This window comes from Ambystoma mexicanum, chromosome 2q (genome assembly GCF_040938575.1).
Source record: "Ambystoma mexicanum isolate Mex_15411 chromosome 2q, UKY_AmexF1_1, whole genome shotgun sequence".
NCBI lineage: Eukaryota > Metazoa > Chordata > Amphibia > Caudata > Ambystomatidae > Ambystoma > Ambystoma mexicanum.
Genome location: NC_090924.1, coordinates 825,343,950 through 825,366,349, shown reverse-complemented (window position 1 = coordinate 825,366,349; position 22,400 = coordinate 825,343,950). Strand labels below are relative to the sequence as shown.

Sequence of the window (22,400 nt, the reverse complement as noted above, 5' to 3'; positions counted from 1 at the left end):
GTCAATCGGCTGTCCATCTACCAGCGATAATTTGGTCAACCCCGTAAACAAGCTGGATCTATTGTAGGTTTACCAATTCAACACATTTTTTTAAAAAAAATCTGTCGGAGGAAAAGGGAATGTTGAGAAAGATGGAGGAAAAAAAATCAAAGAACTGAAATAAGGATGAAAAGATGGATAGAAAGTGTGAAATATGGGAATTGCAGAGACAGGATATAGAGAAGCATGGCAGAGGATGAGAAAGGGTAACAGAGTGGGGGAGGGCAAGAGCAAGCAAGGGCACCTGATCCTAGTTACTGTTGTGATTGGGGATTTATCAGCCTTAGCAATTACACTCAACCTGCTCTTTATTCTTCTTATTTCAGTTTGCCTCCTTTGATGCTCTTCTACTGCACGACTAGAAACCATATAATGCCAGGGATCTGGCTGCACATCATTGCTTGGAATTAAAGGGATCAAAATTACGATTGGGTAAGCTAAAAGTAGCCCCTGTGTATCCAGCATTAGCCAGTAACCAGGAGCTACCATTGGGGAACGAGAAGCTAGTACATAGCGTTCCGCAAATCTAACTTCCACAGAATATGCAACTCTATCCTTTTGTCCATTATCTAGGACCACGTATGCTTTAAATGTCCCATAGATGTGTCCTAATCTTTATTTATAGAGTGTCCCAAATTCACAGAGTTAAATTTACATCAGTGTGTTTGTTCGGCATCAGTTGGTCCGGGGAGCCAAAAGTAGCACCTAGTAGATGCTGGCATTAAGCCAACTAGTCGCTTCTGGACAACAATCAGGAGGTAAGTAGCTCCTAGCTCCCCTGAATTTCAAACCCTGGAATTCCTTTCCAGGGAAGTCGCTGTGTAATTTCTTTCTGCTGGTTAATCTTTAGCCTGAGGAGAACCTGCTTTCTGTAAAGTGCCCAGAGTCGTATTTCTTTCTGCATTTTCGTTTTGTGAAAGTGATCAGAGAGTACAATTCATGAACTCCGTTATAAATGATATCACTTCAATTAATATGTTCATGAAAGAAAAGTACATTGAGGAAAATTGGACAGAGCACCATAATTGCCTTATAATTTTGTTCGGAGAAGGGATTATGCTTTCATTCAATATGCCTGCAGAAGCCTGCAAAAACACAGATTCCCAAAGCTTTTTTCCTCCCCAAGAATAAATAGGAGCAGCATAGTGTTCACAAGCTTAAATATGGAAAATGCAATCATTCAATATAACAAACCAACCAAGGGCTCGTGAAATCGGGCCATCTCTCCCCTGCCCCGACGGTGTGACACTAATTCATCTGGTCTTTGCTTTTCAACCAGAAAGATGTTGAGGCCATTGGATCGAAGTTTCGATTTTTGTTTTACATGTCAATATCTGACATGCTTTCTGCTTTCTCCCCTTCCCAGCTGCAGTTGATCCCCTCTACCCCCAACGCACCCCAGAAGCATTAGTAAGCTGAATGGCCTGACTGAACAGGAGGGTCACATAACACTCTCCTTCTGCTACTTCTCAATGCAACACCTGGCACCCTTGCCTACAGAGCTGGCACTGGACAGTGGCTGAGGGTAAGGCTGTTTGCCAAATCTTCCATTCCCAGTGCTGCCACTTTTCTTGGCCAGTACCCTCCTCAACCCAGGAGCTCCCAAAAAATATATATTTTCTCCACTGGGACATTCGCTCCTAGGTGCCATCCACTGTGATATTTGCCCCCGTACTGTCAAACGTGATATTTGCCCACTGTCATATGAGCCCACCTCTCAATACTTACCAGCTGTCACTCACGACTGCCCATTTCCCTGACCACCATATTCCTACACCTCAAGAGTCTCGGCTATTCGACATTTCCGCCCGAGTGCTGCCTGAGATAGTTGGAGCTGCCCTATTTTCTACACCTTTCACTTAACACAAGGACATTAACAGTGGACTTTAACGCTGAATATTGTACACACCTTGTGACATACTATTCCTGCCCATAAATTCCTCCCGAGCTACAACTTGCAATTGAACTGGCGCCATTGTCCTCGTTTGGGGGCGTGGCATGAATGATGGGCGTGGCCTAAGCCTTGATGGACGTGGCCTTACAGCGAAAATGTAAAATATTTCTAGGTTTATAAAAGACGGCTTGTAAAGTACACAAAACATAGTAAGGTAGGCACACACATATATAAAATGTGTGTGCCTACCTTACTATGGTTTGTGTACTTTTCAAGCCACCTTTTATAAACCTAGAAATATGTAAAATCTGTGTGTAACATATCTCTAGGTTCATAAAAGATGGATTGAAAAGTACACAAACCATAGTAAGGTACGCACACAGATCTAATCTTCTCTGCAAAGCACAAAGCATATTAGATCACTGATCCCCCAGCTTCGCCAATGGACAGACACCTCGGGCTCAGGGATCTTTGCGCTGCAGAGCAGATTAGATCATCGAGCCTGAGGCGTCTTTGTCCGTCGCCGAAGTTGGGGGCTCATTGATCTAATGTGCTCTGTATGCTGCAGAGCAGATTACATCACCAAGCCCCCAAGTCCACCGAGGGAGAAAGATGCCTCAGCGACCTGGGGAGGAAGTGCGGGCATGATACAGCCCGGTCTGCCCACAGGCAACAAAGGGACTGTAACTTCCTCCCGTGACCCCTTGCGCAAGGTTTTTAAGTCTTGCATGGGGGTCACGGTAGGAAGTCACAGAACTCTACGGGTTTCCTGCAGCTGTGACTGACGGTAGTGCCAGGCAACACTTGTGCGACGCTGTAGCTGGCTGGCACTTCGGTCAATAACAACTGCCTGACCTGATCATGGCGGCAGGCTCATCTCCCATCACGGCTGCGGTGGGATAATGACATACCATTTTACACAAGGATTGTCGCATTATTTCATGCCTACAACACAACCTGCGATACACTCACCATCCGAGATCTCTATAGGTTTCAAATTCCCCCTACAAACAGATGGCCACTGGCTTGTTACTGATATGATATATATGATATGGCATTTATAACGCGCCTATGCACAAGTGTTTCAAGGCGCGACGTGGCAAGGGAGGGGGAACAGGGGAAGACAGATAATGATCCTACTAGGCCAGGTGTTATTCAGATCGCGCAAGTGCATGGGAAGGGGGAAAGGGAAAAGTGCGAGGGTGCAGGGGGAGGGGAAAGTGCAGTACATGGGATAGAAGGATAAGAAAAAATAAACGGCCAGCTAGTGGCAAGTGCACGGTAAGTGCAGGCATAAGTGCAGGTAGGGGGGCTGTAGGGATACAGAAACAGTCTCCAAGTGCAGGGTTGCCAGGGAGGCAGTGCAGTTGAGCAACTGGCAGGGCCGGGCCTGTGAGCAGAGAGGGAGGCCATGTAACCAGTGCAGTTTCAGCCAGAAATCAGCAGGGGAGAGGAAGAGAGAAAGCAGAAGCAAAGAGGAAGGTTTTGAGGTGCTTCCGGAACCGGAGATGTTTCTCCTCAAGTTTCAGGGCAGCAGGAAGGCTGATCCAGAGGGAGGCCCCTGCTGAAGAGAGAGATCTACCACCAACCCGTTGCTTGGAGAAGCGACTGACCCTGAGGGAGTTGGAGGCGGATGAGCGAAGAGCTCGGGAAGGAAGATATTTAGGAAGAGAGAGTTGAATGTATTTCGCCCCAGCCCCCAGAAGGCCTTGTGGACAATGCAGAGGGTTTTGAATTTAATCCTCACAGCCACTGGGAGCCAGTGCAGAGATTTCAGTCCTGGAGAGATACAATCCCTGGGCTTGAGGCCAAGGACAAGTCTCGCAGTCCTGTTCTGGATAAGTTGCAGAGGGCGGAGAGTAGAGGCAGGCAGATTTAGATAGAGGCTGTTACAATAGTCCAGCATAGAGAGAACCAGGGCTCTGTAAATATGCAATTTACCCCCTTTGCTACACCTCTAGAAACTAGCCACTACCTTATGACACAAGCTGACCCTTTTTAAGTGCACCTGGATGTCCCCCCAGAAAGAATGCTTGGGTTTATTCTACTCCAACCGAGAATATGCTTAATAAAATCATACACTCCAAGCTTGCCTGCACACAGTGGCCCTTTCTCACACAGATCCCAGAACGCCAGGAGATCTTAGGAGTAGCAGCATTTGCACTGTGTGAGCCTGATAACATACCATAACAAATTGACTCTCCGCTAATAGAACCATGTTTGGCCTGTGACACACGCTCCCCATTTTAGCAGTGTGATATTGGCTCCCTACTACCCAAGTTGCACACTAATAACCTAACATTAAGTAATGACAGCTGGTACGTTTCGAATTAATAAAAAAAAACACTCTTCCACGGGCACTTTTCAAACCCTTGTTTATCACCCTGCCATGGCATTACAGAAGGGGGAAACCATATGCAAACCAGGCTTGGTCGCACCCCGAAAGGGGCTGTCCAGCCTCAACTGGTAGATCATATCCTTTCTGCACAGCACCAAAGGGTTCATCTTCATTGGGCATCTAATGTGAAGTTTGGGCCTATATGCATAGCAGGCTCAGGACCCACGACTGGGTGTAGGTCTGGAGGCCATGTAGGGAAGATGTGGCACAGCAGTTTGGGATGGACTACTCCCATTGGTGAGCGCACCAGACTACTGAATATGGCTGGTCCCCTTAAGGCGCAGGCAACCTTAAACCATGGTGTGGTAAGGTGCCCAGAGAATTGCCAGTGGTTCCGCATAATTCAAAACCTTCGGTGCACCATATTCTTTGGTAAAATTTCAGTCCTACTAACCTTCCAGTCTCCCACCATATCCAACATTACACCTTACTTTACCACTTAACACTCCACACCAAATGCAAGGATCAGTACCACCTCAAAACACAGACCATTCATCAACCACTGAGGGCCAAACACACACCCAAACTAAAAGCAAAGATACTAGCCCAAAGATCACCATGCTCAAAAACACTATAACAAACAACAAGGTGCACAACTACTGTATCCACCTCCGGGAAGCCTACAGGTCACATCCCAATGGATTATGTGCAAAAACACAGAGAATGGTTCCCTGCGATCTGTATGCATCAGCACAACAGCAAAGCAACCTTGCACTGCGCCCTTCCCTCCCACTAATCAAACACAATTCAGGGTTCAAGTCTGGTTGGAGCTGGAAGCTGTTTAGCTCTTGCTTGTGGTGTAGACGAGTCTGGTTGACTGGAGACCAACCACTACCTGGAGTTGATTTCGACTTCCGAGGAAAAATGGCACCATGCTAACATACATGCTATCATTAAATATGTGTTTGAGAATGTTTATAAAGAGGCATGAGGAAACATATAGACGACATTTTGGCGCAGCACAAGTCCTACACGGTCGACTTAACATTAGAATGTGCATCTCATGCGGAAGTTAGATTCCTGCCACGTATGTGCCAGATCCTTGTTCCACAGAGGTAGCTCCTACTTACTGGGTAGTGCCCAATACTCAGGATGTGCGCTTTGATCCGGCTCATCACATATTTTTATTGATCCTTGAAATTTGCGTGCAGGTCAAGAAGCACCAAGAAATTCTTAACATGTCAAGTTGCTCTACATAAAACCCAAAAGCAGAACACATTTCCTGTTTTATAAAATATGTTAAGAAACAAAAATACTAAATGAACTCAAAAACAGGTTTCAAGGAATGTAATGGCAGCAAACCGAAAAAAAGATATAAAGAGGGGTATTATAGCCCCTTCAATTTGTCTTGGATCATAGCATTGTGTGGGACTGGAGTTGGAAAGCCTGAGCCTGCTAGTAGTGCCAGTTATTGCAGTGTCACAGAAGAAAGAACACGTCATAAACTTCTCTTTGCATTTGGGAATGGTGCCAAAGCCATTGGGGAAATCGAGGTATCTGTATGAGGAATGTGCACAAAGTGTACCCTCACTTCATTCTTTAAAATGATCCAATATTTAAGTTCCACCTTATTAGTGATGTGAATCCTAATAATTGGCAACTTATTTACAATGTGCAACACAAAAGTCCTCTCCCTTCCCTCCCAACTAGGAGGGGCCCTGATCACGCTGTGCAGTCAAGGATGATGCAACAAGGAGGACTGCAGTGCTGCCGTCTTAATTCATAACTTATCAGGATAGGATAGTGTGATATGCTGTCTCTCTGGGAGATTTACCTCTGGCCCCCTTTATCTCCTAAGAGACCTTAACGGCAAAACAATTATGGCCTATCGACCAGAGTCGGCATATTTCATACCCTACATGCTTCTGAAAGGTAAGAAAGTAAGTGAGAGCAACATACCCCTCTCCTCTGTCAGAGCGCCAATTACCACTCATTGCAACGGCAGCATGATTTGATCAACTTCTACAGGTTTGTCAAAGCAAACACTGAAATCAGCTGTTTGCAGCCTGTGACTTTCCAGATTTTTCCAGATTTTTGGGGAATACGACCCCCATGATTCCTTCAGATTCACTATTCTAGATCGTGTTTATGGGAGTTGTAGTACAACACATCTCTAGAGTCAACAGTTGCAGAAACCGAGCCTAAACAGACATACTCCCATGATCCCAAACCAAATGTTCTTCAGAAGGCTCCAAACGTGTATTCGTTTTTTTTTAAAGACTTTCACTGCAGAATTCAGCAAGAAAGCAGGATGCATAAAGTAAAAGTATTCCATGCCAGGAAATCTTACATTGAACAATGCAACTTACAAATGAACATGGAATTGTTCTTACACAGGGGATTGGCTAATTAGGTCTGGAACCTTTGGCTCACCAGATGTGTGGAACTAGTACTCCCATCGACCCTAGCCAGTAAAGTCAATTGTGACAGATCCTGCGAGTTGTAGACCAAAACATCCGAAGAGCCAAAAGTTGCAGACCATTGGGCTAATGTATATGTTGGATATGATGAAAATGAGACCGCAGTTACCGATACACGAAGCAAGAGCGCATAATCAGCAACCATGCTTACCAGGGGGTACAATTGCTTCTATTTTTCACCTGGTTTAAGTGCTACTGTTTTGTCTGTGAAACGTCAACATTAGAAATCTGTTTGCATTATAGATTTTCTCAAAAAGTGGACAACCACCCCATTCCAGATCCAACATTAAAAGTCTGCTTTTGTAGGGTACAAATAAAGGACACAGCTTCAAGCTGGGTATGCCAAAATATTTATGATTTACGCACATTTCCAATGAAAACTAATAATGACATGCCTATGTTAAGCACAAAATCTATGACAAAGTGTGCTAACCAGCCAACACGAGTAATGTAGGCATTGATTTGCAAGTAATATTTGCCTCTTTTCCATCTCAGGATATCGTGCCCTTTGTATTTAGCATGGGTAATGATCACCCCGGTTGCTCCTTCCCGTGGTCTGCATTGGCTAAACACATAAAAGTCCTACATGATCTTTGAGTCAAAAACCCGATTTAGTAAGACCGATCTGTGACTGCACAGAGCATTCTTTCGAAATATTACAGTCACGCCCCTGTTGCACATGAGGGCACGTAGGGGCTGACGGGCATGGCAGAGATGAGCACAGGCAGTGGGATGAGAGGTAAGTGTGTGACTGTGTGTGTGTCTGTGTGTTGTGGGGTGTTGGTTAGAGTATGCAGGAGGGGTTGGGGAGAAGGGGTGTGTGTTTGTGGATGGTTATGGGGAGACAGTGCAAGATTATTGGGAAGGTTCTGGTGTGAAACCCCCGATTTAAGAGGTGGGGGTTGAGGGGAGGTCTTTGAAGAGTGATATTGGATGAATATTGTAGGGGAGGAATGGCCACGAGGCCCTCTTCACCTACAGCTCCCTCCCCAGGTGAGGACCATGGCTCGGTGGGAGCACCCTCATGCCACCCGGGCCCAGGTGGAGGGGGGTTCACCCGCCGACGACATTGCCCACACGCACCCTGTCTTTGCATTTACCGAAACTTAAGTTAGGCCTAGACGCCATCGTGCACAGCAAACATGGTGTGAGTTCAGCACACTGTAACGAGGCCCCCACCTTTGGAGGGCCTTTCATGCATCTCTGCCGCCTCAGCAGCCCTGGCAGGTCCGCTGCGAGCGCGTTCCCATGAGAAAGTCGGAGATGAGCTAAACCCGAGATGCCAACACGGCAACATTATATTAGTAACAATGTGATATTGCACCCCGTATGACCCAGACCGCAAGGCCGGGGCAACGGGGAAAAAAGCTGAAGCATCACTATCTGAAGAAGGTAGAAAATAGTTCAAGTATTGGTGTTAATGAACTACCTCTGTTTAAAATGTGAACGAACCATAAAAATGTAACGTTATATGATATCCCTCCAGGTCTGGACTAATGCTGCTATAACCACGGAGAAAGATGTTGACCAAACGTGTAACCTCTATTTGTAAAAGTGTTTTTCAATAGTATGTAGAAACTTGAACTCATATATGTTTTGAATCACCCAAAGCGGCGAGCATCAATCTCTGTAGGCCATAACCTAGATATCCCTCGTATAACGTCTAATGTACATACAATACGCACACAATGTAGTGAACATAATGTTAGGTAATGAAAAGGTACTGGAACCGACTGTATTAAAGAAATGTGTAACGAAAATGAAATATATATATATATATATGTGTGTCTGAATAACGTTAAAATGAGGCAGAACAGTATAAAACTTCTGCATTCACTGATCAGCAACGCACGAGGAAAATACCTTTGTGAGTATATGCAAGGTCATTCCCTCTCCCACCCCACCAAGCCTGCCAGATAAAAAAGCTAAGACTTGTGCTGCGCTCCCTCACCTCCCCCAACCAAGCTGGCGTTACTTCAGAGAGTCAGAGGCCCCGGCGCCGCAACCAAGGCCACAGCCCGCCACCTGTGTTATTTACAGCACGGTAATAAACCCACGGATGAACCCACTGATCTACCAGCACCCTCTCATAAATCCCCACGAACCCCCCCAAGAATCCTGACCCCGTGTAAGGACGACCCCCATCATTGGGACAAGACACAGAGACCCATCTATATAATAACTTCTAACGCAGCAGACAGACATGTATCACTCGGCCCAGGTCCCAGAGCCCCGTCCCGTGACCTAAAATACCGGTCAATAAGACTCAGGTAAATCTCACCCCAACCAACAACCACCAGACCTCTCACGAGGTGCATTCCTCATGTGTTGCGTTTATTTTATAAGATAAGCTACGGAACAATTTATTAGTGAACGTAAATGTCATTTTCTGAATAACTGCAGTGTGCATGGCCTAGGGCAACTAAGACAGGAAAGGTATTCATCATTGTCACAGGCTGCCCCAGCGCACCAACACCGCACGGATGACCTCAAGCCGGCCTGCCAGGCCCAACCCAACCCACGAGGCTGACCAGTGACGTCGTCTTGCCAAGACCAACCATGCTGCAGCAACACCTATAGTTAGTCGACGATACCCAATCCCAATTAACTTGTGCCCCCTATAGTGTTTAGGTGTTGATGACGTTTTCTGTATTAGAAATACGCCTGTCTTTGCTATTGTCAGACAGAGCGCTCTCGTAGGTTGCAGAGTTCTTTGCATGCCTTATCCTTGGATAAACTCCCACTTACGCTCACCCGCACTCTGTCTTGGTCTTATTCCCACTACGGGAGAGTCCCTTATTGTCTCTCATTGCGGGGAGGATCGTGCTGAATTGGGGGCGCTTCCTTTCAGTGGTGACCCCGATAGCGTGATATCTCCAAACTATTTTTCCTAACTCCTTCTTAAACGACCCCCTTGTGGCACGAGAATCTCCGGTCGAGAAGGGATACGCACGGTGAGCCGTCTCCGGGAGGCCGCCCGCCAACGGCGACCGGCACAATAAGAAGTGCGCACTCAATGAGAAAGGGTACGGGATCCCGATTGGAAAAAAATCCCCTTTGAGTGCCGCTCGCCGGAGCCAGGGGCTGACCGTTGAGTTACCGGTGACGCCGCCTGGACGGACCCAGTTTCGGAGAGTATCGGTTCAAGACGGGCACGTGAGTACCGAGTGCGAGTGATCGTCAAGGGGAAAAGAAAGGGAATTGGGAATAACAGAACGGGGACAGGTAGAGGAGAAGAATATCGGGGGTCTACTACAGACGGGTCTTGAAATTTTCTTTATTCTTTCTTTTGCATATGGCCATTAGGAGTAAGAAATAAGTGACGTGGTAGAAGTGACGGAAACCTAGCTCCGAGAGGGGGTGGAAGGCGGCGCCGCATAGTACTATCTAAATTAGTACTGGGAATATATGAAGAAGTGAGAAATAAGTTATTGGTGTCTAGCAAAAGGAGACACCGGGAATATTTTTTAGTGATTGTGCTCTCTCTCTCTCTATTTCTTTTTTTCCATTTCCACGGGGTAGGGGGTGAAAATGAGAAGGGTATGAAGTAGTTAGAACATCTTAAAAAGTGGGGACTCAGTAGTGGCACGTACAGACGTGAACATAGTAACCTTAGTAGGGAAACAGGGACAGCTGGCTAGGGAGGAAAGGGAGGAAAAAGACAAAAGTGTGAGTGGGAAGTATTGTGAAGGGTGCGCGCACCGTACGAGTGTTAGAGACGAACAGGTGGCCGTGAGGTGGTGCCAAAGAGTGTGGACATAACCAGTACTAGATCGATTGCCAGTGAGATCACATAAGTGTGCCTGAGAATGAGAAAGAGATGAGATATGGTGAGTGAGAAGAGATTTGTGCACTGAATTACAGTGGGTGACAATTTTGAGAGGTCCGCTCTTGTCTGTGCCATAAAGGTATACGTACGCATATTTACACCTATTTAAAAGTTACGAAGGCGAACGCGGTAGCGCTGACGATTTAGAGGATGGGGGCTGAAACTCCCTTGTCACACATTTGTAAGAGCTTGCCGGGATATGCTGAACGCATAAATAAATATCATGATCAATGGTTAACAGAATTGAAAGGGGAGGGGTTGCCCCAGATTTGGCCAGAAGGAGGGTCTTTTGACAAAAGCGTTCTCGATATGGTATGTACCTGTATTCGCCTCAAGTATAAGGGGAAAAAATGGCAGACTAGGAAGGAGATATTAGATCTCTGGAGATTGTTTGAGGAAGTACCCCCACCCAAAGCCCCAGCACCAAATATTGATTTACCCTCCACCACAGACAATCCACTAATGATTCCACGAGAGGAAAAGGAACAGGTAAGCATAGAACAACCTGCGGAGGTGGTTATGTTGTACCCAATGCTACCCAAACCAGCCCCTGCAACAGGATATAGCGACCCTATTTATGTGCCTCCCCCGTCGACCAGCACACCACAGAGACCAACTGCACCCCCACCATACGAAAACACCAGAGAGCGCGCCCAGGGAGGCCCACAGAGAGTGGATATAGAGAAGTTAACGAGTGACTTAGAGTCGAGGCTTACAGTGGCAAGAGATGAACTCTCAAGAATAAAAGACATATGTGAACGCACAGCATGCGCCCCTACACAATCTGGACGCACGTCTAGAGCGTCAAGCGAAACTAGACAAATTGAGGAGGGATGGAAAAAGGGGGAAATACTGTTCAGAATTGAGGAAGAACCGACAAGAATAATAGAAGTGGGGACAGCAGAAGGAAGCATTGGAGATGTATCACGAGAAAGAGGGATCAGAGAGGAGTTGTTATGTGATGTCAGAGGAGGGGTGGATGAGAGCGATAGATTGAGCATGGCAATAGGAGGAGAAGGCGAGGAGCTAGATGGTGCCTGTTCATTGGAAACTATAGAAGATGAATGGATGGGACGACTAAGAAATAGAGTGAGGAAGATGGCGTCATTAGAGTCAGCAGTGACTAAGGAAAAGGAAGCTGCAACGGCAAAAGGGAAATTACAACTCCCATTACTGCACAGAGGAGGTGGGAGGCCAAACTATATACCGTGGGCTCAGATGGACAAGGCTAATTTAATGAAATTACTACCACAGCTGTCGGGAGGGGCAAGCAAGTGGATATATGCATTTGAGAAACATACCGCTGGTATACCGCTGGCAGTAGGTGATGTGAAAAGCCTACTAGTGTCCGCAGTAGGGGATCAGGCAGACAGAGTATGGGCTAAGGCGGGTTTTCCAGCTGTAACTTTAGAGTGTGATCGCCATGATGGGGCTTCTTTTAACACTGTGCGAGCAAGGGTGTGGGACGCACTACGGGAAACCTTCCCGGATACCCCTGATTTGCAGTCAGTAATGCAATGTACCATGAATGACGGGGAGGACGCTATGGATTACATTCTCCGGGTGCAGGAGATGTGGAGAGCGGAAACGGGTACGCCCTGGCACCAATCCACATCTCTATTCTATTTCATCATTAAGAGAGGGCTCCCAAAGGAAGTGCAAAAGGCACTAGATAAAATAGCAGGAGTTGAGGCAAAAGGCTGGCCAGAGATCCAAAGCATAATAGTACACCATTGTAAACGGATCAAAGAAAGAGAGAGGGAAGTAGCACAGAAAAGGTTGGCGGACGAGGCGAAGTTGGTGCAATCAAAATTGGTGAAGGTCGCAGCAGCGGTAGCGGGACTCCCACTCATACGGGAGGGAGAGGAAGGAGAGGAGGGGCAAATAGCAATACAAGGAAGAATAGCAGCGAATTGGGCAGGACAAGGGCAACGACAGTGGACAGAGCAGGAGCAGAACGGAGGTCCAACGTGGCAAGAGTGGGCCCCAAGAGGAGGAAGAGGTGGGTACAGGGGTCGAAGAGGAGGACAAGGGTATGGAGGTATGGGAGGAAATGGGTGGCAGGGTCCCAGAGGTCCACAGGGGAGCTGTTGGAATTGTGGGAGATGGGGGCATTACTCAAGAGAATGTAGGAGTAGACAAAACAACGGGTTCCAAGAGATAGAACAATACGGACACCCCCACCCGGGAAGCCCCTACGGCCTCCCCATGGGACAATACCAGCAACCAGACAATGTAGTACAAAGGAGTAACGCACAACTACACGGACATCAATACCGAACACAAACCAGCCCACAGAATAATGACAATGTGCACTACACGCCTGGTAATACTTTCGCCACAGGAGCTAATGGGGCACCAGCCCCCGCACCTTACAGTGGAGTGCCAGTAGTTTCGGGGAATATTTTCGATCAAGGGGGGGCAATGAGACACCCCGCATAGGACAGCCCACAGAGAGCACTTGCGTGTCCAGTACTGTCTACGACCCACAATGCATCAGAGGAACCATTGATAGGAGCGCAGATAGGAGACAAGCAATTCATATTCATGGTGGATTCGGGAGCGGAGAAATCATGCATTAGAGAGGGCCGGTTCCCGTTATCTAATAGAACGTTAGAGACGCAGGGGTTCTCTGGGGCTGTAATTGAAGTTCCTTACACAGAGGTATTGGATGTGACAGTGGGGGGTAAAACAGTGAAAGCACCCTTACTGTACTATGAAAACTCTCCCATCAACTTACTGGGGAGAGATCTCTTGAGCAAACTAAACATGACCATATCATTCACAGGGAGCGGCATCGTATGTTCAACGCCAGGCATATGCCCCCTCCGTATATTAGCAGTAATACACGGCCACACAACAATAAAAGAGATCAGAGGGGTACCAAGAAATGAGGAGATGTTTGTTGAAGGCATGAGAACATTGGCTCTCATAGTACCAGAACTAAAAAGGGTGGAGTGGAGAATACCAGCAGAATTCCTTTTTCGTCCCATAGCAAGCCCTGACACTGCTCTTGGGGAAGTACTATCATTGGATTTGCATGCAATACATGTATCAGCAAACAGAATATGCGTGATTGGTATTGACATGGAAGGGTGTGAGTGGCGGACAGTATTGTGTACAAATGCAAATATCCCCCTGAGAGAGCTCTCGGACGAGGAGCTATTTTCTGACACTGAGGGAGATGGTGAAGTAGTGATGGAACTGGCAATGCCCTGCGACATCGTAGTTACAGCCAGACAAACTAAAGTTGAACTAATGGCGGTAGTAGGAGCACCGCATACATTTTTTGATGAAGACATGAGTTCAGTACCCGCTAACTTATGGACTAATGGCCCCCACGATGTAGGGTTGCTACATGAAGTTCAGCCTGTGGTGATAAAAGTAAAACAAGGAGCAATACTACCCCGGGTGAAACAATATCCACTGTCGCGAGAAGCAGAAGAAGGGATCAGAGAGACAATAGAAGCACTGCTAGCACAGGGCATAATAGTGCCCTCAAACTCCCCATGCAACACATGCATTTACCCAATCAAAAAAGCGAAGGGGGGTTCATGGAGGATGATACAAGATTTACGCCCATTGAACGATGTGGTAATGAAGGAGTTCCCTTTAGTCCCGAACCCGGCGACAATACTGTGCAACATTCCAAAAATAGCATCACACTTCACAGTAATTGACTTAAAAAATGCATTCTTTTCGATTCCCTTGGCAGAAGAGAGCAGGTACTTGACAGCATTTACATTGGGAGGAAGGAGGTTCGAACACTGCAGACTACCACAAGGATATTGCGAGAGCCCAAGCATATTTAACAGGGTACTACATGAAGATCTGGGGAATTTGTCTGTAGAAAGCACAGTGATTCAGTACGTTGATGATTTATTGGTTTGTGCACAGGCTGAGGAAGAATGCAGACAGGACTCGATAACACTCTTGACATTATTGGCAAATAAGGGGTACAAGGTGGACAAGGGGAAGTTACAATACTGTCTGACGGAGGTCCTATACTTGGGTCAGTTGATATCAAAGGATGGCAAGCGAATTATACCAGACAGGGCACAGGCGATTAGAACAATTGGGGAGCCCAAAACAGTAAAAGAGATGCAGAAATTTCTGGGTATGTGTAACTATTGCCGAGCATGGATATTGGACTATGCGGCGTACACAAGGCCCCTGCTACAGGCACTGAAAGAAGCACAACAAGAACACAAACACATAGAATGGACAGAGGTGACGAACACAGCATTTAACTCACTAAAAGAGCTGATATCAAGCGCTCCAGTACTAGCAAACCCAGATTATGGGTGCGAGTTCTTCTTATTTTCACACTGCAAAGGAACATTGATGACAGCAGTACTGACACAGAAAACATCCTTAGGGCACAAACCACTAGCTTACTACAGCGGCACCCTAGACGCAGTAATGCAAGGTCATTTCGCGTGCGAGCAATCCCTAGCTGCAGCCGCGTTCGCAATTGAAAAAAGTGCCACGATAGTAATGGGCTGCCCGGTGACACTGTTCGTGGAACACTCACTTTTTGCAATATTAGAGCGAACAAAGAGCACATTGACAACACAACGCGCCACAGCATATGAGATAATACTGTCCAGCGCTAACATCCATATAGTAAGATGTAAAACAGTGAACCCAGCCACATTCATCACAGAGGCATGCACCATAGAGGACATGCAAAACCACAACTGCGCCACGTACACAGGTGACGAAAGTAAGGATCAAGTGATTTTTGAAAATGCCCTGACCGAGGGTGAGGTGTATTTTGTGGACGGGTCAGCATCAATAGACATGGAGACAGGAGAAAAGCATGTGGGTATGGCAGTGGTACGATTAGAGGAAGATGAATATGAGATACTAGTACAACACCGCCTCCCATCACACTATTCAGCGCAAGCAGCAGAACTAATAGCGCTAATAGAAGCATTGCATGCCGCCAAGGGGTGCGCAGTGACCATATATACAGACTCAGCATACATGACAACAACAGTTCACGGCGGGTTGGCCCGGTGGGGGCGGAGAGGGTTCCGACGAGCAGACGGAACGCCAGTCCAGCATGCAGAATTATTGAAAGAACTGATTGAGGCCCTGCAAGACCCCACGGCAGTGGCCATCGTAAAATGTCAAGCTCATACCACCAATACAGATTTTGTATCTTTGGGGAACGCGGCAGCAGACGCCGCTGCCAAAGCAGCTTCATATCTACAAAAAGGTGAAATAGGAGAGTACATGTTGCACCACACAGCAAGCCAAGAAGTCCCCACAGGATACAACATGATGTCCACACAGGAGATAATAGAGCTGCAAGAGGGAGCTAGTGCAGAGGAAAAATTGCTGTGGACTAAGAGAGGATGCAGCAAATCACCGACTGATTTATTGTGGCGACAAGAGAGTTCAGGAAAAGTGGTAATGCCAATCACGCTGTTAGAAATAGCATTTCAACAACTACACTTTCCTGCACACAACACAAAGAAACACATAATGGCAGAGATACAAGAAGATTGGTTTACACCTTGCCTCCAGGAACACGTCACAAGGTTAGCCCTAGAATGCACGACATGTCAAATTTACAACTCAGGTATGACATTGCGTACACTAAGGGGTACGATACCAAAACCAAGTGGCCCATTCAGAGAGCTCCACATTGATTATGTAGACATGGGAGAAAGGTGTAACGGGGCTCGATACATGATTGTGGTTGTATGTCCATTTTCGAGGTGGGTGGAGGCAGGCCCTTGTGCCCGCCCTGACGCGAAGGGCGCCGCGAAGTTCCTAGTGCGGGAAGTGTTTCCGCGCTGGGGAATTTGCGACGTTATTCGCTCAGATAACGGGACGCATTTTGTTAATGAACTCTTTAAAGAAGTGACTACATTATTGGGAATAAAGCACAAATTATGTTCGATTTATCATCCTCAAAGTAATGGCGTCGTAGAAAAGATAAACGGCCTGTTAAAAAGCAGATTATCAAAACTTTGTTTTTCCCTTAAAAAGACTTGGATGTACTGCCTGCCTTTGGCCTTGTTTGAGCTACGAAACCAGCCAAGTAAGGATCACCATTTGTCCCCGCACGAGATCGTCACGGGAAGAAGAATGCACACAGCGCATTCGCCTCTCCGTGAGCGTTCTGATGCACACAGAAGCGCAGCCATATTGGGGGAGGAGTTCACAGAATACCTGCGAAAATTGACACGGGCAGCGCGCGTAATTTCAAAGCAACTAGCACCCCCCTCGACAAGAGAGGAGGAGAACGCGACTGAACCAAACGGTTTGCCTGAAAAACCACTACAGCTAATGCCTGGGGACCTTATATATGTTAGAAGTTTTGTGCGGAGGTGGAACGCACCACGCTTCCATGGCCCCTATGAGGTAGTGTTTTGCACGCCTACAGCAGTAAAGGTTAAGGGCCTGCGATATTGGGTGCATTTGACAGATGTACGTAAAGCTTACAGCGCTGCGGAGAGTGAGGTGCAGGATGAGGCACAGGCAACAGCGGACGATGAAGTTGTGCGGAATGAATGATTTGAATTTTGTGTGCTTCATGAGATGAACAGTGAACACAATTAGCGCGCAACAAATGTCCTGGACTAAAACATGTACACATGTATATGTAAATTTTCTTTTTACAATTTTTGAAAGTTTTGCGTGGGGTTCTTTTTTTCCTTCCTGTACTATTTAAGATGTTTTTTATTATTGTTGTTTTTAAAAATGTCATGTTTTTTTTATTATTTATATATATATATAGTAAGTTACGAATAATATTGACTGAAAGCTACCTTGTCTGTCAACAAACCCCCTTCCTCACCCAACCCTATATTTTATCACCGAAACGTTACAATGTGGAAATGCTTACATGTTTGTATTTAATGAACTTTTGTGTCTCAAACAGGATTTATCATGGCATCGAATGGGCAGCCTGCAACTAATAGATATGTTAGATTTAGAGAAATGTTAGTGGCTAGATTAACATATTCATTTGAATGTGGTTTATCAATGTGTGCTATCGTGTTCTTCATCTCAATGTTTTGTCTGGTGTTACACTGGATTATAGCGTTCATCTCTACCGAGATGAACGAGGGGGGAGGGGGGAACAACACCACCCCTGCTCCTGGAACGAAAACAATTCCGACTGTAGGTATCAAAGAAGGTGATTTCTTGATCTGGGATGGATCACACTTTGTGTGGGGATACTATACTACACCACCCACTGCTGTCCTCTCACAATGGAGAACCAAAAATGTAGATAATGACACAATGTCCCAACCTGGAACATACAACAACCACACGATCCCTCCCGCCCCAATTTCAAACAACGATCTCTTGTTTATTAATGAGGATGGAAAAGTGATTATGATGACAGAACACACGTCCCTATATGAAGAATTAGAAAAGGGGGGTGGGAGGGAGGAAGGGGGGCCTGGTTCTTCACCTCCTATAACGAGAAGGTACAGAAGAAGGGAGAAAAGTAGGCGGAGAAGAGAGACTGGTGGAAAAGGGTATGATGAGTATTATGGGCTAGGGTTAGACAAAATGGAAGACCCACGACACCCTCACCAAGCAAATAAATGGTATGCAGATATGAGCACAACAGCTAAACAAACAACCAATGAGAGCTGTTATGTCTGCTCACTTATCCCCCATGCATCAGGCACACCTAAAGTATTGTTGCCACGAGAATTGCCCATTGTGGATGCCCAATGTCTCCTTCATCTCACGCTGTGTAGAATAAAGAACACTTTCCAAGCACACGATGTCTCTTTCAGAATGGTACAGAACAACAAAACGTGCTATTCGCAAGCGTCTGGAGTGATCTGCCTTAAAGAACCTTTCTTTGCAATACAAGGGACACTGTTTTCCGAAAGCAAATGGAAAGACGAAGAAGTGCTGTGCAAGGCAGAAGCACTGAAGGGTGTTCAACCGGAAAAGTTGCGGTGGATGGAAAGAACGTGCTTGCCAATATGGAAAGAACACATCCCTAAATTAACATGGGTAACAGCGATGGAAAAACCCTTTAAGCTACAAAGTGAAATACAAAACAAACTATGTTTCAAGGGAGAAGGAAAAATGGCAATAGGAACGAACAAGAACTGTAACAAAACTCTCACCATCCCAGATATGAAAAAAGGAACAGCAGCACTAATGGACACCTACTGGGTATGCGGGAACAAGGCGTACCTGCACCTTCCCCAATCATGGAGTGGTAGCTGCTCAATGGCCACTTTGCATTCAACACTAATGGTGATTCCTGAAAGCCATATTGACAGAAGTAACACGATGAACGAAGGCTTGAACCAGAATGCAGCGTCTCCAACTACACAAGCGCACCTTTATGTCCTGTCCTCCGGAGGGAAAGGAGAAGAGCTCTCAAGGAACAAGCGAGCCTCGAACTACATATCACAAGCATCATCTGATTTATTGGCACAGATCCCAGACAAGTATCGCCTGTTCAGCTCCGTGGAAACATTCTTTGCTTCACTAGTATCAAGTGTCCAAGCAAGAGCAAATGCAAAATGGCTCCAGATCACACGGTGGGAACTGATCCAGTTGGCCAATGACACTGAAGAAGGGTTCAACATAATAAAGGTGGAACTACGAGCTCTGCGATTAATGACCATGCAAAACAGGTATGTCCTAGACCTGTTAACAGCAATCGATGGAGGTGTTTGCCGAAAAATAGGAAGTGCATGCTGCACGTTCGTACCTTCTGAAGACGCAGAAAATGGGTCCCTGTCCCACGTTATTGAAGCAGTACATAACCTGGGCGAGAAGATGAAAATGGAAGGAGGAGCTGAGGATAGCTCGTGGTTCGACAATATCTTCTCCTGGGTTCCCTCATGGCTTGGAGTGACAATGAAGTTCCTGATACCAATAGTGGTGATCATCCTTGTGATGTTCTGCCTGTGCCAGGTGGGCCTCCGATGTTGTGCTAATGCAGTCCCTAACGGTGCAATGATGATGGTGACAATGGGCAACTCCGGTGGTACAATTAAAGCAACACAAGAAGTACATGTGCAGACAGGAACAGACAACACCCCCAGGTACCAGTTAGTGCCTATGTGCCGTGACAAGTACATAGTAGATAAGCTATGGCACACCACGATTAAAGAACCACGAGACGTAGAACTGGAATGGTATGAGGAGGTCTGGGTAGATCTGGAAGAGACCGGCGACTGTATATATTTGACATGTACACCAGACGAGTATGCTAGGAGAGGTGAGAGCTTAAGGGGGGTGTGCAGAGCATGGATGCCTATAAAAGGAACCCCTGCATGGGATGGTGCAGTGTTAGAAGAACAAGAATGTAGAAGATTAGAAGAGCTAAAGAAATTCGTTACTTTAAGTAACGAAAGGGGGGAAATGTAGGGGAGGAATGGCCACGAGGCCCTCTTCACCTACAGCTCCCTCCCCAGGTGAGGACCATGGCTCGGTGGGAGCACCCTCATGCCACCCGGGCCCAGGTGGAGGGGGGTTCACCCGCCGACGACATTGCCCACACGCACCCTGTCTTTGCATTTACCGAAACTTAAGTTAGGCCTAGACGCCATCGTGCACAGCAAACATGGTGTGAGTTCAGCACACTGTAACGAGGCCCCCACCTTTGGAGGGCCTTTCATGCATCTCTGCCGCCTCAGCAGCCCTGGCAGGTCCGCTGCGAGCGCGTTCCCATGAGAAAGTCGGAGATGAGCTAAACCCGAGATGCCAACACGGCAACATTATATTAGTAACAATGTGATATTGCACCCCGTATGACCCAGACCGCAAGGCCGGGGCAACGGGGAAAAAAGCTGAAGCATCACTATCTGAAGAAGGTAGAAAATAGTTCAAGTATTGGTGTTAATGAACTACCTCTGTTTAAAATGTGAACGAACCATAAAAATGTAACGTTATATGATATCCCTCCAGGTCTGGACTAATGCTGCTATAACCACGGAGAAAGATGTTGACCAAACGTGTAACCTCTATTTGTAAAAGTGTTTTTCAATAGTATGTAGAAACTTGAACTCATATATGTTTTGAATCACCCAAAGCGGCGAGCATCAATCTCTGTAGGCCATAACCTAGATATCCCTCGTATAACGTCTAATGTACATACAATACGCACACAATGTAGTGAACATAATGTTAGGTAATGAAAAGGTACTGGAACCGACTGTATTAAAGAAATGTGTAACGAAAATGAAATATATATATATATATATGTGTGTCTGAATAACGTTAAAATGAGGCAGAACAGTATAAAACTTCTGCATTCACTGATCAGCAACGCACGAGGAAAATACCTTTGTGAGTATATGCAAGGTCATTCCCTCTCCCACCCCACCAAGCCTGCCAGATAAAAAAGCTAAGACTTGTGCTGCGCTCCCTCACCTCCCCCAACCAAGCTGGCGTTACTTCAGAGAGTCAGAGGCCCCGGCGCCGCAACCAAGGCCACAGCCCGCCACCTGTGTTATTTACAGCACGGTAATAAACCCACGGATGAACCCACTGATCTACCAGCACCCTCTCATAAATCCCCACGAACCCCCCCAAGAATCCTGACCCCGTGTAAGGACGACCCCCATCATTGGGACAAGACACAGAGACCCATCTATATAATAACTTCTAACGCAGCAGACAGACATGTATCACTCGGCCCAGGTCCCAGAGCCCCGTCCCGTGACCTAAAATACCGGTCAATAAGACTCAGGTAAATCTCACCCCAACCAACAACCACCAGACCTCTCACGAGGTGCATTCCTCATGTGTTGCGTTTATTTTATAAGATAAGCTACGGAACAATTTATTAGTGAACGTAAATGTCATTTTCTGAATAACTGCAGTGTGCATGGCCTAGGGCAACTAAGACAGGAAAGGTATTCATCATTGTCACAGGCTGCCCCAGCGCACCAACACCGCACGGATGACCTCAAGCCGGCCTGCCAGGCCCAACCCAACCCACGAGGCTGACCAGTGACGTCGTCTTGCCAAGACCAACCATGCTGCAGCAACACCTATAGTTAGTCGACGATACCCAATCCCAATTAACTTGTGCCCCCTATAGTGTTTAGGTGTTGATGACGTTTTCTGTATTAGAAATACGCCTGTCTTTGCTATTGTCAGACAGAGCGCTCTCGTAGGTTGCAGAGTTCTTTGCATGCCTTATCCTTGGATAAACTCCCACTTACGCTCACCCGCACTCTGTCTTGGTCTTATTCCCACTACGGGAGAGTCCCTTATTGTCTCTCATTGCGGGGAGGATCGTGCTGAATTGGGGGCGCTTCCTTTCAATATCAAAGGCTGCACCAAATCGCCCGAAAAGAAATCTGGCTTTTTTAAGTGCAACCTTTAATATTTAACAAAATCCCATAGAACCAGCTGGTTAGTTTCTGACCTTCTTTCCTCATTGACACTTGGAGAAAATACAGCTAAAATACTGCTATTACAAGGATTACAAGCACATCAACGGTATACGTGATGTCACTTGTCAGGGCATGGACCCATTGCAGCAGAGGGCCTCTGCTGCACCCCCATATACGAACTTCAGGAAGCTCACTAGTCTGCTGCTTGGACCTTGGTGAGTCGGCTACACTTCGTAGCAAAGATTACTCTGGGCCTTATGATGAAGAGGATGATGACACACCATACAATTGTCAAACACCATATAATTGATCAGTGCATATTATGCAAGCTCACTGAACACGTGCATCCTCTAGTTTCTAACAGAGTAAAGAGAACAAGGACACTGGCTACATACAGAAAGAGACTGTCTTTTCCTGCGTTGACCAAAGAATGAGTTGTCAGCTGCACACATCTATAACATTTCTTGGCGTG

The 22,400-nt window shown here is 46.5% G+C and overlaps 1 protein-coding gene across 8 annotated transcripts in view; it reads right to left on the bottom strand.

Annotated features, from left to right (window-relative positions):
* Positions 1-22,400, bottom strand: part of PARD3 (par-3 family cell polarity regulator) — a 2,149,932-nt gene that overhangs the window by 1,026,563 nt on the left and 1,100,969 nt on the right. The gene's annotated exons all lie outside the window — the stretch shown is intronic.